This window comes from Periplaneta americana, chromosome 12 (genome assembly GCF_040183065.1).
Source record: "Periplaneta americana isolate PAMFEO1 chromosome 12, P.americana_PAMFEO1_priV1, whole genome shotgun sequence".
Taxonomy (NCBI): domain Eukaryota; kingdom Metazoa; phylum Arthropoda; class Insecta; order Blattodea; family Blattidae; genus Periplaneta; species Periplaneta americana.
The window spans coordinates 96,292,093-96,307,811 of NC_091128.1; the positions used below are offsets into that span (position 1 = coordinate 96,292,093).

At 33.1% G+C, this 15,719-nt stretch overlaps 1 long non-coding RNA gene across 1 annotated transcript; it reads right to left on the reverse strand.

Moving 5' to 3' along the window:
• Positions 1-351: 351 nt before the first annotated feature.
• Positions 352-14,189, reverse strand: LOC138710695 (uncharacterized). Its single transcript, XR_011335295.1, has 5 exons — positions 14,154-14,189; positions 12,015-12,111; positions 10,926-11,025; positions 7,677-7,770; positions 352-4,209 (listed from the first exon to the last, which is right to left on the reverse strand). It is a non-coding gene; the product is annotated as an uncharacterized lncRNA (long non-coding RNA).
• Positions 14,190-15,719: the final 1,530 nt, after the last annotated feature.

A 15,719-nucleotide genomic window follows, 5' to 3' on the forward strand; every position in this document is an offset into this window, starting at 1 on the left:
TATCAAATATTTGTTGAAGTAGATATCAACGTATCATTTCAGTGAGAAGATTTCATCACCCTTCGTCAGCGAGTAAGAACCTAATATAAAGGAACATATTTTAAGAAAAACATAATATTAACACATACTCTGTCCTGAGAACAATCACATATTCAAATAATTATATACAAAAACTAATATACAAATAAATATGCGAGAACTAATCCAGACGTTAAAAAGAATGCATAATCTAATATTTATAGCAAATTAAACACAAATATAATTAGTAAGTTAATAAAAATTGTTACAGATATAAATATACCTAAATAAAATATATACACAGTACAAAAATCAGAGAGAATTATTATTTGAGACACGTTGAGGATGTACACTTGATACAAAACTTAATTTTTAAAGACGAGGAAAAATTTGGCATCCTGAAGAAACAGTCGACTCCTAACAATGTACATTTATTACACAAAACTCCAACGGAATCATAAGAAAGTAACAATAATAAATTAGTGTATTTTAATTAATCGAAGAATCCCAACGAGACGCAAGAAAACTTGGAGCTCGATCATTTTCTCTTGTGCATGCAATAAATTTTCTGTAAAAAAAAAATGAATTAGTGAAAAGATATTCAGCAATTCATTTCTGTCGATCAATTTAAATATTTGCTAAATCTTTGTGCTTTAATTAGAAACATAAATCTCAATACTTTCCGTGAAACTATTTTGTGCGAATTATCAGCAAAGGCCAATACAATTCCAGCATTTAAATTATATTTATGTTCAGAAGTCTAAATGATTCATAAATATCCCCCATGACCATTTCAACTCAATTTTTTGTGGAAGTAACTTGAGGCTTATATTACATGAATACTGTGAATGTGACTTCCCAGACTACTGCCCACAAATTTTCTAGATTGCTTGTTTAAAAGAATCCTTGTACCCCTCTTCACACTTCACATTACGTTCCTTTAGTAGCTTAATTTTATTGTCTTCTATCTTCATCGATTTCCTTTTCTATTCTTGATTAAAAATTTAATTTCTTCGAAATCAGTTTGCTTCTTTCCTATTCTTCAGTTTTATTCATTTCTTTCTTCAGTTTTCTTCATTTCCAATTATTTCGTTTCGCATTTTCTTCACTGTTTCACTTCACTATGCACTACACACTTCACACTTCACTTCGCATTTCTACGATTTTTTGAAGAAGAGTACAAGTTTCACAGAAGTTACTTCAATAGATATTATCTTTCATATTAAAAATGAATCAAGCAATTGCTGGGTAATCACAATCTAATTTTAAGTCGAAATTTGGCACGATCATTCCAAGTAGTACATGGAGAATTTAAAAAATTTCACACAAGTAATTTTCGAATTAAAAATCGCATTATTATTTTTTTTGGATAAAATATTTGCTTTTCTAAACAAATTCGAGTTATTTTTTGCATTCAGAATTTACATTAAACTGCGATCCGAATAGTGGTAGTTCAGACAATTTAGCATCCACTTCGCAAGAGAAAAGTGTACAAGTAAAGCGGTTTTGCTGTTATGAACTATACGATTTTGTCAAATGGTAAATATTACTTACTTTACAGAAATATATTTAAATTTTGTACTTCTGAAAATACGAACATGCACTGGATAATCTCTATTTTCGCGAACCTGAGATTTATGTTCCTATTAAGACTAACAGAAGCATACGAAATTATATAAAATTATACATTCATATGAGGCGTCTGAAAGTGTGTCGATTATATAAAGTGAATCAAGTGCGTGCGTGCATACATGCATGTATGTATTTATTTATGTATGTACGTATGTATCCAATGTCTATCCATTTCACTAAGTGATTTGGGTTGTGATTTGGGTTCCGCGTATTGCGGATAGATGGCAGGACTGTGACCCATTTTCTAGTCGCACACCACTTCGGCATGCCCCGTTGTACATGTGTACTAGGATGAGTATATGTGTGTGTCTGTGCAAGAGTAGTGTACGGAATGAGTGATGAGAATCAATCAATTAAGAAACTTCCTTTTGTCAAAAAATTAACAAATTAAGACATTAAAGTAAATGGAAATATTAAGCTTACATAGGGTAAGAAACAAATCTTAACGACTACTATTTACAAGACATGAATTGTGAATAGGCTATTTTTTTTCCAAGTTCGTGCGAAATTTGGAATTATTAATCATAATAACCAATTTAAAATGAGAATAAACACTGTCAGAATATCATTTTAAAATACAAATTCTACTTTCATTCGGAATACAAAATTACGAACACAATTAGAATTAATGTAATGAAAACAATAGCAGCAGTTTGAGTCACAATCTTAGAATACTATCACATAAAAACAAATTGAACAAGAAAAATTTAATATTTATTATGCTACATTATCCACAAAATTAAACTATATATTAGTTTCACAGAATACAGCAATGTCGCTCACTACATTCATATAACTGACGACGACTAACACTGATTTTATTTGCAAGATTGAAAACTGCTGAAATTTCAAAATAATGACAAATAAGTAGTAATAAATTAACACCGTTAACAAAACAGTTGAGACATCACCCGTCATCAATAGAAAACTAAAGAACAATGCTACCGAATCTAGTAATTATTTAAATAATACGCACAACATATTAAAATTTTTATTCTAATGAGTACGCCTGTAAAAAAATACATTATATATACTGTAGTGGCGAAATTTAGAAAAAATTAATCAAAATTACTTCACATAAGAAAAATAGAACCTATGTAACTTCACAACAAACAATACTGAAACAAATGAAGCCCAATTTAATAAAATTATATACATTTTATCGGTCATTTGTGCATGTCTTCGTTATCAGAGTTTTAAATTTACAGATTTGAGTAAAATCTCTAAAACAAGTTGCAATATGGATTCCTCTGCAACAAGATTTTATGGAAAAATTCTAGTTCCTTTGTTAGGATGTCAATTCCCTATGAAATAGAACTAAATGGTATTAGACGAACAGATACAGATCGTGACAACACAGTAAACGAGTTTCAAGTCTTTAGATATACATCTGGATCTTATATTTATGACGATTGCAGTGTTAGAAAATATTTATAAAAACGAATAAGACCTGATGAAGCCTTCTCATTTTGTTATTGTCTTGGTATTACTCAAGTGTGAGTTACACATTACAATTAAATGGAAATTTATAACTAAATAGTAATTTAGAAACAGTTTGATATTTTACAGCGATTCAACATGAAAAGTATCTTTCGCGTCAACATCAGAAAATTCATACTTCACAGTTTACTGAAGCAGTGAACAAAGTTCCGTAAATGCAAATAACCTCGAAAATTTAATAATTAACAACACGATTTCCGTAATATGGAAGTATTACAATAAATTTAGTATTTGAGTTTAAATTCGTCTACAGACAGAAATACAATTATTTTAAATTACTTTAATAAAACATTAACATCTAACGTTGTTTAGCGTCTGTATGAGATTAAGGTGATAATGCCGGTGAAATGAGTCCGGGGTCCAGCACCGAAAGTTACCCAGTATTTGCTCATATTGGGTTGAGGGAAAACCCTCGAAAAAAACTCAACCAGGTAACGCCCCGACCGGGAATCGAAACCGAGGCACCTGGTTTCGCGGCCAGACGTGCTAACCGTTACTCCACAGCTGTGGATTGTCTTACTGTATTAATATCCAATATTTATGAAGAATTTATGCAACCAAACAAATGGTTAACTAGTGAAAAAAATATATTACTCAGAATATTTCTAAATAATTTTGTTCATTTTTTACTTAAATTTTAAAATTAGTCTTGCCACAAAAATTTTGCTTACCAACTACATATCAGAATTTATGTCATCCTAAAATTTTGAACTACTTTAAGTTTTCGCCATGGGAATGCATATCCCAAGATCTGGAGAGATTTCTTTTCTATTTGATCTAGTTGTTTCTCCTAACCAGACATACCGGATAGAACCAAACTGGAGGCCATTCATTTCTTGAGCAATACAACATTGATAATGTAACTTTATGCTCCGAAATTTACAATAGATTATATCTCAACGCTGCTTGAAACAGAAAATAACACTATACAACTACAAAGAAAATCTATCATCTGATACTTAACTTCGTTCACTTCAGTGCCGCTCCAGATACATCTTCCACGAAGTCCCTATGATGGAGGCACCACATTATCTGTTCAGTCGTACGAGTACACCTTGCCTAGATTTGAGGTAACAAGGAAAGAATTTTCAAATTTAGTACATGAACAAAATATAAAAGATCGAAAGAACAGTTTGAGGCCATGCCATAACAATTTTAATGAAATATTATTTGCATGTACTGGCTGTTCAGTTCAAAGTGTGTCATGGCTCGCTGTATGCCGTCATGTGGCTAGCCGATGAGCCTAGAGAATTCAATCTTCCTACACTTCCGCAGAGGTGTATAACCTATGAGTCAGAGAAGTTGCCTAGCAAGTACGGCGTTCATTCTGAAGAGTACGTACCGATACGTACGGTAACGCCGGTAGTGGCAGGAATGTGAACTGTTTGGAAATACGTACTGTCGGGATATGGGGAGAGGGTTAAGACGATTACTTACGTATTTGTTGACATTAACTTCGACGGTCAACATGGACACGGAGCATTTGATTTGTGTTGTGGAATGTTACCGTACGCAACCGATAACAAATACCCTGCGTACGACTTGCCGGCGCAAAACACAGTTCGAAAGAGGTTACGGTAGCACACAGACCGTACAGACCGCCATCTGTTGCTACGACGTTCAAGTTATACCTTTCACATTCTCAAGTTCAGATTGAAGAACGCCTTAAATAATAGGCAACTTCTCTAACATATAAGCTGAAACTCGCTTCAAATCGGTGACCCAACAACAGTGACGTCATGACACACTTTGAAATGAACACCCAGTTTGCATCCATTATTGTATATGTTATTTAAGTTAAGTTTCATATTTCTAAAGAAATTCTTTTCCAGATATCTGAAGTAACGAAGGAAGTTACGTTTATGTTTTCAATATCTTAGAAATTTTTCGTGAGGGGAAGCGTAAATCAAAATTATACAGAGTGTAAGGGGTGTAAGTGCCGTCCTTTTAACAGTCGTCGGGGACGGTCCACAGGATCAAAAGATGTCCATACAACATAGAGTCAAAACTTGGTAGTTTTCCAAGAAAAAAAAAATTTCTTCTCTTATTTTATTTGCGTTACTAAAATTACGAAAACAATTGCATCAGTAGATACATCTAGCAAAGAGTTAATATTAGTTTAAATAAATATTTGTGTGTTCTATTACGTTTTCGTGAAATTAAATAAAAATGCATGCTTAAATTTGTTAATATTCTGGCGTGAGACGTGGCAACGTGTTCAGCAGGCAATACTCTGCACAGACGTAAGTACGAATCAGCTGAGTACAAGCTCCCTGTCCACAGCTTTACTGCCAAGCGGATGACACTTCAGTACAGGGTATTCAATAAACAATTTACAATGTCATTCGCAGTTTAAGAATATATGTTATTAATTTATGGAGAAAGTCGTCGTAATTCAAATGCGGCAAGTAGGATGTACTGTCAACATTTTCTGCAAAGAAGGTTACCTAATCGGCGAACTTCAGTAACAGTTTCTCAACGATTATTAGAAAGTGGGAATCTTGAACGTGTCGGCAACAACTGGACTAGAACGACGGTGGATACGTTGAAAATCTGATATAAATCGGTATGCACAATTTTCAAATGTAATTTAACAAGTTCGTATTGATATGAAAATAAACTGAACTTAGACAACCAATTATTATGAATGGTTTATCTGTAAGAAGTGATTTTGCGTCAAGTGTCATGTCCTCAAATATGACAAACTGCAACTTTAAGTTTCTTTAAAATGTTACCACTTTACGGAAGCGGGAAAGATTAATTTTTGCACTAGAAAAAAATGTTGGTGTGATTTTGTGTAGTAAACGATTGTTTATTTTTTGGACGTACAATAAGAAATGGAGCAATATTAATAAAGAAAATTGAAATTTACCATAATGTTCTATTACTGAGATTCAAAGTTTCTATTTGCTGCGCGTCCGGCCCTGCATTAGAACAGAGCATCTGTTTTGTACCAGTATGTCTGTCCCCGGTTCAGCTGTACCGTATAGCCTACCTGTAAACCCCTCCTCCCATCCAGCAACGTTGTCAAACGTTGCATATTGTAAACTTTAATAATTCGTTAAATATTGCAATTAGAAAACAATGCGAGGACAATTTTTCTTCCTTATGACATGAATAATCGTTAAAATAATGGCACTTATACCCCTTACATTCTGTATATTCAGATTAAAGGAATGTATTATCTCAATACGATCTTCATATTGATTAGGGAACTGCTTGTGATGTGTAAGGGTAAACAGATCACCCCTCTGATGTTACAACGGACATGGGCTGAATTGCATCACCGTTATGAACTGTGCAGAGTGCGCAATGGGGGTCATGTAGAGTTATGAGAAATCCCCCCCCCATAAATGTTGTATACACACAGTTTCAACAAATAAAGTTCAGTATCAAATGTTTAACAGTGTTTTTATTTTATCCATCCCCAAACGGATCACCCTGTATATGTTACCGCAAATTAATGTAATTACATCTATAAGTAATGCAATAAATTGAAAATATAACGTCTCCTTAAGCAATTAAAGTTTTGTGCTCATTGAAATAATGTTGTAGCTTCTACGTAAAAATGAACTTTATATTTTATTTTAAAGCATCTTCAACACAATGCATACTATTCCTTAAATTTAGGTCAAATCCAGCCAAGTACATGGGTAACATTTGGAAAGGGAACTAACGCCTACCTACATTAATTCGTTGATCTAACTTCACAGCTGATTTCAGACTCGACGATTTCTATGTAATTCGTAACATTAAATGCTCACATTAATAATGTTGCAATATCTGGAGTTAACTTATGAAATAAGAATTTTAATAAAATTAACTTGGCTGAGGAATTCCAAGCTGCAGATTCTTTACATTTTTATCACACGTCTTGAAACATTTGGTAAATGTTCTGTAATTATAGTAATGAGATGTAACTTACTAGTAGGAATGCCGTCGTTTGTTCATTGAACTCAAATTTCCAAAGAAACAAAAGAGTTTAGTATCAGAGGGTATATTTAGTTTGAAATTTGATTAATTCTCTGAATTCGTAGCTCAAATGTGAAGGGATCAAGCTTCTTAATTTTTAGAATATTGCTATTTCTGTTAGAAACAATCTACAAACTCCAAATCCAATTTAATTTGTCTAACTTATCTCACAGTTTTGATTTTACGAATTCAAAACGCCGCTAGAATTTAAAATTTCAACTTTTCTTTTACAAAATAATTTTGGTTACATGCACATGAACTAAAATTACAAACATTAACAGCTTCTGTAAAACTGTTCATTTGAAACACGAATTGAGTTTACCTCACTTTTCTGCAATAACATTTTAGCTAGATATATTTAAAAATATTGTAAAACAGATTGGACCTACGAGTTACATAAATAATGTACGTTATTTTATTTGAAAGTATAATTTGTGTCCCAATATAGAGCAAACGTATGTAACAGCTAAATTAGACCTTTCTTTCAAGGACTACATTTTTATGAAAGAATTGTAATCGATTTAAAGAAAATGTGAACTATTAAATGAACTCACCGGCAATCACTAAGAAATGAGGAATAATGTTCGTAGCAATCTGGTTCCATGGCACTGATTTCCTTCATCTGGTTGCAAAAATCTCAGCAACAATCTCGGCAAAAATAAGTAAATTGTCACAATTCATCCCAAGAATATACTACGATTCAATAAAAAAAACATATTATACATACATACAAAAGAAACAATCCTCGTAAATTTCATTATCGCTATTCCTTCAAGTTATAATTGCTATTTTTTTATGTTGTCTTATATTTGTCTAATATTTCCATAAATATTAGATTTAATGAAATTTAGTAACAGAATTAGTACACAGCTGAAAATGATCTCCTTTCTAAGCGAAGTATATTTAGTTCCAATTTAAAACTTCCATTTTAACACATTCCTTAAATTTTATATGTAAAATCCAACTCACTTCACATTTAATCTTTGAAGCTTTAGCAATATCTTCAATGAAGTGGAAGTAATCGCTCTGACAATTAACAGGAAGATCAAACAATTTCAAAAAGAGTTACCGAAAGATACCTAACAAATTTTGTAATCAAAACCTTTCACTAACTTTGCCACAAATCCATAAATTAGTGCGGTTAGTTTCCGTTTAAGCTTTTCTGCATTTTCGATTAATGTGTTGTCTAGTGGGAATTTCCAGTGTGGTTAACGGTAATGTTCAAGTAATTTTAAAGTAAGAAATGTCTTTCATTGGATTTGTAATGTTTCGGAACATACCTTACAATGTAATTTCATTTATTTGTATCCTTTCCTGCAGAATTTAAGTGTAGTCACAGTTTTTCTTGAATGGAAATTTAGAACTCATTACACTGTTACAGTATTTAATCATAGTAGTAATTTAGGCCCAAATATATATAACAAATTTATATTTAAATATCCTAATCTTGTCAATTCTAATAGTTCTAGTATTAAATTTAAAAAGTTATGTATGGATTTTATAAAAATTGAAAAATTGTAAATTTAAATTTATATATTATAATTGCAAATTGTATTGTATAATTATTAATTATAATTGTGTTGTATAATTATTAATTTCAATTCAGGAATCCGCCCCTGAGCACGAGTTCTACTCTTTCATGGGCGAGCTAAGTTTCTCTGTATATTTTATATTTTATGTTACAATTATTAGCAAAATAATAAAATAAATAAATTTATTCAAAACTTTAAGATCACATTTCATAATGGTAAAAGTGCAATATCGTACGTATCTTTACCATCACCACCACCATCACCATCACCATCACCACTACCATCACCACCACGACAACCGCGATCACCACCACCAACCACGATCACCACGACGACAACCGCGATCACCACCAATTTTAGCTAACTGAACATATTATAAATATATGCACCACATTGACAACTCTGCTAATTTTCAAAATCACTTTACAGAACACCAAAATTTAACGACATTCCTCAAACCATAATATTACAACACATATAGGCCTATCGCACACACATTGGACTAACTTTAAGATACCTTTCACCAAATTAGTCTAAATGACAAGATTTTTTTGTCCAGTCTACTGCACTTTTACCATTTACGGACAAAATGTTGACCAATTTATTTTTTTTTTTTGTCGTCTAAAAACAAATTTTTGTCAGATTTCCTCAATATTCATGTTAATATGATATACCTGTTCTTTACTTTCCTTACATCACGAGGACAAAGAAATGTGACCAAATGATTTAAAGAAACATTTATAAATATGAATAATCGACAATGTATTATGATTTAAATTTAGACTTAGTTTTCGTTGCTTGCCATTACTCGAACAATGATATAAGTAAAAAAAAAAAAAAAAAAAAAAAAACAGCTACAAATGACAGTTAATCAAAAACTTCAAAAAGAATGAAAAATATTCTACAGCAAAACAGAAGTTACGCAAGTTACTATAATATTTTTGTAGATACAGCAACGTTGCCCCTTCTAATTCATCGTCTATAATAATTATTTAAACAGGAACAGATTCATTTACTTGAATTTAAGTGAACGCCCAGATATCTAAATTTTAACTTGTTTTATAATTTCGGATACAAATTTACGCTTAGGACATTTTTATATTATTATTATTATTATTATTATTATTATTATTATTATTATTATTAATTGGAAATGTTTAAGTCCGGAGACTGGTTATGATTGTCAATTAAGGCCAATGTATCTCACATTTACCCTACTCTAATTTTATTACTGAACGTGAAAAATTATTAAATCATAAGTTTTTCTATACCATTATAAATCACTAACGACTGAAAAGTCTTCCGAAATATGCGAGAAAGTAGGGCAACATGTGAAATACTGAAAGAACAATCAAGAGTAGTACGAAATGAAGTAAAATGCAGTTTGAAAAGGACGCGTCAGCTGCTATGGGTATTTGCGCCCTTATCTAAAATTCTTTCAGACAATACCATAACCTGAATGCGAACACTAACTACAAACGTCACATTAAAAGTGGTACAAAAATGCATTACGAACAAGGTGATTAGTAAAAACAGTTCGAAATGAATAGCTATATTTAAGCATTGTCTCTAATAGGAATATGCCGAGATTTGTGATAACATTATAAAGGGTTTTTGATAACTGATTATTTACATGATAGGCCGGCTCATGAGAGACGGCTCTGAGAGTACAGGAGCAAACGTACAAGAAGTTGAGTGGCGTGCACCAGATGGTGAAAAGACATGTCCTTGATGTCAGAGGCGCATGTCCCCGGTACCAGAGCCGCTTGGCCCGGATGGCAATGCATAGCCCCAAGGTCAGAGACGCATAGTCCCGTAGTCTCATGCGTAGCCCCTAGGTGAGAGGAGCTTAGTTCCTAGGCCAAAGGTACGTAACTGCTATAGGTTTGCGAAGTTTAACTCTCGCAGTATTTATCCACATAGTGCCAAATCCCTCTACACGCTTTTAGCGCTGGAATATGGACTAAATACGCGAATGTTTTGTAGTATTGATGTAAAAAAAACTGCTAGTCAATTCTGTGCTATGTAACAAAGGACAATTTGGCATTATCAGCTGACATCCTGTTTCTAAGAGTGCTCTCATTTTCTAGACTATCCACGTGATTTTAACGTGCTACCAGATGATGCAATCTAGCTTATTCACTGAAAAACTATTTGAATCTGATTTTTTAAATCTTTATATTTAATTCTGAGATCAGCTATCTCCTTGAAGGATTTATAATTTACATTTAAATACACGAAACATGGTTAAATAAATTCCAAGTTTCTTACCTTATTGAACTCCGGGCCATACGCTCTGCACCAATACCACCAATGGCAAGCCGCGTAGTTCAGCCAGTGCCTTGTAGATGGGAATTACGTGAAGTACATGCTATGAACAGAAACGTATTATGAGTATTACATAGTAGGAATTGCATTTCAGATTAGCAAATTCATTTTCAATAATTTAATTGTAATTAATCATTTATCTGTTTACCTGTGGTTACTAAATTCCACACGAAGTAATATTAAAAAGTGAAGATCAATTTCACCTCATTAAGAAACCCATCCTTCCACATTAAACACCAAATTCTTTCAGTATGGGGACCCAGTTTTAATTGCTAATAGCACTGAAAGCGATGTCTTATAGGGTGCCTGACGACACATGCAGGAATTTCTTCCATTAATAAGCAGATGCGCCTGCTTGCATCTCTCCTGCCAGCACGTTATTTCTATAGAGTTTTACGACATGTGCAAAGAGCTTGTGTCATTTCTGGCTTGTTTAGCGTGTTTTATTTGGATTACTCAACGTTTACAGCTTCCTGGTGAAGGGGCTGGTCTATTTTGTTTATTTGAGATAAATGTGACTAATTTAAATTTCTTTGGTCCACCGATTTTTTATGTAATAGACTAATAATTCTAACAAGTTATTTTTTAGTGTTGTCACAACTCAGCATTTGTTTAAAATATCTAGAGCGGTTGTGACGCCATGTTAATACACGCTATGGGGAAAATATTCTCATTTTTGAACTGCCTTCATGTTTTAATATGTGTGATACCAGTTCCGAAATTGAAGCAATGTCGCTGATTTGAACTCTACCGTCTCCAATAAGAACATTCACAATTTCGTAAGTACCTTCGGAATGTCACAGTTAACAGAAACAAGCCATGAAGAGAGTTATAAACGGGAACAATTTAAAATTGAAGCAGACAGTGTTTGCATACAGAACGACCTATTAAGTTTTTTTTGTAACCACTATATTACACTGTGGCATTTGGGTGCCAACGGCTCAAATCTTTATACAGATTTTATACTTTTACCACTTCCTTACGTAGGTGCTTAATTTAGTCATATAGAACAGCTACGAATTACTAACTTACTACTTCTGGTCACTTTTCTCCACTCTTCACAAGTCCGGGAATGCGGATGTATTCAAACCCATCTTGTGAACGCATTTAGGCACGTAGAACTAATCACCTGTTAAAGAAGTCAAATCAATGAAGAATTAAAGATTTACAAAATTGAATTTAAGAGTACACGCAACATCATGCATAATGTCGACAACCCCACTTTCTTCACAAGACACCCTATTCAATGACGTTACTAAGAAATATGTAGATATATGCTGTCCATTTCTGCAGAACAGAAAGCAGGACAATTTCGAACGCCTCAATTGTTCCAGATCTCGTGAGAAGAGAAATTTAGAACAGATCACAGAAAAGTATATTCAAACGATAATACCTGCGAATTCTGCTGTCGAAGGTGCGCCGACGAAACCAGACTAAATTATCTACACTGAATTTTTTTTTTTTAATTGCAAGTGACGCCGATGCGTAATGAAAGAAACTACCTCAAGAATTTAGCCTTAGAGTTTTTCCTACGTCTTCATTTACGTATAAAGGTCCTTTAAGTTCCCTTTCCTTTCTAAAACACGTTGGTTGACCGTACGAGACTTTTTACTCCAATTATGAGCACGTGACATCCTAATCTATTTTATTCTACATTTCTATCATTTCTTCATTCAATATATGAAGAGAAACTTCTTCATAAATTACGATCTTGGTTTCAGCTGCTTATTACCTCTAAAGGACGAAGGGAATTTCGATATGTCCAATATTGCATCCAAGAAATACACAAATAGTCAAATGCGTCCTTGAAACACGTTTATCCGTAATTAAATATTTTCCGTAGCATCTCAACGGAGAATGTCTTGAAACTAAAAGAAAGCTTCAATCTTGCTCTAATTTTTGTACTTTAAATGGGACGGTGCTTTCCGGCCTGAAACTTAAGACTGAAAGAAATGTTCGACAAATTTATGCTTTAAATTTTATTTCAAATTTGGAAGTCTGTAAGTGCATATATTAAAAAAATCACTAATTTCCCAAAATGTTATTAATTCGCTACCATTTGCATTCAATTCTATGTGCAATATAGTTTAACAATAAGGAAAATAATTTCGACTAAACTCATCCAACTCAACAAAAAGCGAGATATTTTTTTTTATAATGGCAGAAGTGCAGTAGTCTACGCTATAGTTCCTCCATCACCAAGTTTTCCTACAACTTACTAAACTCCAAATACTACGGTTAATAATTCATCAAAGACACAAACCCAAAATAGCAAACATTCAGAATACCTTCACTAAATTAGTTTCTACATGCTACATAAATTTTTCAGACCATTTTACTGCACTTATACCATTTAAAAAAAGATTGTGGCCATTTTAACTATTTAAGGATCACGATAAAATTTCTAGTTGCATCGAGACATTAAAGACCAATCTCACGAATCAATTAAATTTACCTGGTTCCCTTTTAAGAAACAAACGTTCGTGGCTAAGATATTTACCAGAATCCTACCCGAACAGCATGAAATACACGCCTATAACGTACGAACTTATTTTATATTAAAATATATTTAAGAGAAGAAAACGGGATTTGAGCTCTTTTAGTTATTGCCGCCAAAACTACAAGGAAAGAAATTGTTTCCATTTCAAATATAGCTCTTAATAATTCCAAATAATATAGTTCCTTGCGTCGGTTTCCTATCAGTCCAAATACAAGATGGACATGGCCGCAGAAAATGTCGTGCAACAAAATGGAGTCCACGAGTAAATTATCGAATGTCGACACAACGCAATTTTTCAGAATAGTCTGGAGTCCAGCCGTTCTCTAAAATAAAAACACGTATTGTTCTGTAAAGAGAAATTGCTTTAAGTGAAGACAGACATTTTATTTCAAACAGACAGCTTATTCATATTACGCAGTTTATGTGTTCGTTCCGTTAACTTAATCTATAATATTCCATTAATAAGACTATCAAGAATTTCATTTAATCTGCTACAATTGAAAATCGCAGAGTTGATTCAAAGTTGCAGCCTACTTAACTTATTTTCTTCTACTTATTTTTGTTTTATTACAAATTAGATTTTACTTCGAAATAATACAATATAATTTCACCTGAATGAAACAAGTACAAGAAACGAGACTTAGAATTTGGAAATTCAACAGCTACCTTACCTAATGCTTTGCTCCACGAGGTACGTCGAACTAAATGGAGTCCAGCGTTCAGTGACACGTACAAACAGCAAGGCTCTCGAATCAGCCAATGACATTTGAGACGGAAATGACGTAGATCTCGCTACTAAGGAAAATTAACATATCTTTCGTATAATATAGGGTAATAACTTATTTTAAATGCATGTATATGTTGTTGAAAATATTTAAAATACTGCTATTTAATATTTTCTCTGCCTGCCTCCAAATCTCACACACATACAAATAATCGTAATAAAATATTAAATCGGAAGTTGACCCAATTCAAATATCCACTCTTCTACATTCGAGATCTTCAACGTAGTGTAGACATTAACCAACCCCATCGCCTGAACGCACTCAGGGGTGCACAAACTTGTTCATTTTATAAGTTTTGTGTTTATAAGTAAATATATAGGATTACTATTCATTTAAAAATTTAGAAATTGTATGCAGTAGTTCCAAGGTAATAGTGTCATTGCAACGTGAACTTTGCTTTATTAAGTTCTTAATTCTAACAAAAATTGCTACCGCATTCTTAGTCATAATTTTTATTTAATGAAATAAACTATCTGTAGGTCTCTGGTGTGGTCTATGGGTAACAAACGTGTATTATGCTTCAAGAATGCGCTCTGGTATGGGAGTAAATCCCGGTTGGGCTGATTGTATTGTTGGAACTTTCAGATGGTTTCGCCAACTGTCAGACGAATGTCGGCTAATCCCATGAAGAATGCTCGAGCTTATCTGGCCAGAATACTATTTACATATCACCCTCGGTGATCTAGTGGCAACCATACTCCTTTAGATCAGGAATGGATTTTAAGGGGCGATGAAACTTTTCTTACAAGGTTAGTTCTCCTCATAATAAATATCGAGAAGCGGATTTCGGCATGTAAATGAAATTTCTCTCTACCGCTAGAATTGGGTAAGTGGTACGTTTGGCTGTGCTAACCACATAACCAATAAGTTCCGTTACCAGTTAGGAAATATTGCTGGCTCATAATCCGCACTGGAAGAAGAAATTAATGATCGAAATTATCCACACTGTCTTTGAAGGTAGATGTTGGTCGTTATGAGGAAGAGAAGAAGAAAGGGAGGAAAGTGACGAAGAGGAGGGTGAGGAAAAGAAAAAAGTAATAAGAATAGAAAGAGAACGAAAAAAGGAATGCATGAAATACAGTAAAAGAGGAAAAGTGAGGAAATAATATAGAAATAAATAAATGAAGTATAAATTTAGGAAATAAGAAGAGAAAGAGGGAGGAGAATAGAGCGGGGGGAAAACGGAAAATGAAAAGAAAAGCAAGAAAAGGGAAATAAGAAGAGATAGATTGTATAGAAGAGAAAGAGGGAAAGAGAGAAGAAATAGGAAAGAGAGAGAGAAGATATATCAAAAAGGAAAGAAATGGGAAAAAAAGCAAAAGAAGTAAAATAAAAAGGAGTAAGAAAATCGAAAAAGACGGAGAAGGGGAGGATATGGGGAATACAAATGTGAAGAGTGGCAAAGAAGAGATGGACTCTAATTGAAACGGAAAAAAGGACGATAATAAGAGA